Genomic DNA, 982 nt, shown 5'->3' with positions numbered 1-982 from the left:
TCCAAGAAATGCAGAACCCAATGCATCTGCTGTCCGTGATCCGCTTATTGTCAGAGGACATCATTAGGGACTGCATTTTCTCATTGCTTAAGAAATTGTTGGGGGATCCTGCTAATTGCTGAATAATAAAACTGCAGCACCGCTCCATTTAAAGCAGTGTTTCCCAAACTCCAGTCCTCATGGCCCCCAACAGGTCAGGTTTTCAGGATTTCCTCAGTGTTACACATGTGATGAAAGTATCATCAAGGAATCCGGAATTCTCTCACCTGTGCAATACTATGGAAATCCTGAAGACATGACCTGTGGGGGGCCGTGAGGACTGGAGTTTGGGAAACACTGATTTTAAAGGGACTGTCAGCACAGAATGACTGTTGAAACCAAGTACAAGCGCTCCGTGGATCACGGCGTGGGCCAATCCTTTATATACACCTTCCCACCTGCTTGTTTTACCTCTGTCTCCTTCCTTCTCTGGTTCTATGAAGCCAGAGCTGTCAATCAAAGAAGAGGAGGGTGTGGATAGAGGGAAAACAAGCAGCCGGGAAGATAGATAGATAGATAACATTGCAATGCAATATATTGGTAAAAGCTAAGCACATATACTAAATGAGAACAGATACTACACTTGATGTTAGCCAAAAGGCCGAGAAGCGATAACCTGAATTGGTTTTGGCCTATGACTGCACCCTGGCTTCAAGAATGCACCCATTGTAGGGATAGGGACAAAGACTCCCCTTAGGAGGACATGTTGTTCATCAATAGACATCTTAAAACCCACAACTTTACTGCTTGTTGCAGCTGCAGCCCACGCATGCATTTTTAATCTGCATGAGTCTGCCTATTTTCAAACATTCTCCCCTCCCCCCCAATGTCCCATGTACCTGCAGACAAGGGGATGGGGAGAGGATAACTAATTAGTGAACAAACAAGCGGCGGTCCACCTTCTTCCTAGTCTGCAGGCTCCCTGCAGACTGTAGCTGACTGC

At 46.1% G+C, this 982-nt stretch overlaps 1 pseudogene; it reads right to left on the bottom strand.

Moving 5' to 3' along the window:
- Positions 1–538: 538 nt before the first annotated feature.
- On the bottom strand, positions 539–652 carry LOC141191736 (U2 spliceosomal RNA; annotated as a pseudogene).
- Between the last annotated feature and the right edge of the window lie 330 nt (positions 653–982).

This window comes from Phyllobates terribilis, unplaced genomic scaffold (assembly GCF_046119375.1).
Source record: "Phyllobates terribilis strain yellow unplaced genomic scaffold, ASM4611937v1 Scaffold_51__1_contigs__length_9155689, whole genome shotgun sequence".
Lineage (NCBI taxonomy): Eukaryota > Metazoa > Chordata > Amphibia > Anura > Dendrobatidae > Phyllobates > Phyllobates terribilis.
Note: the sequence above shows the minus strand (reverse complement) of the source record. Positions and strands in the feature narration are given on the sequence as shown.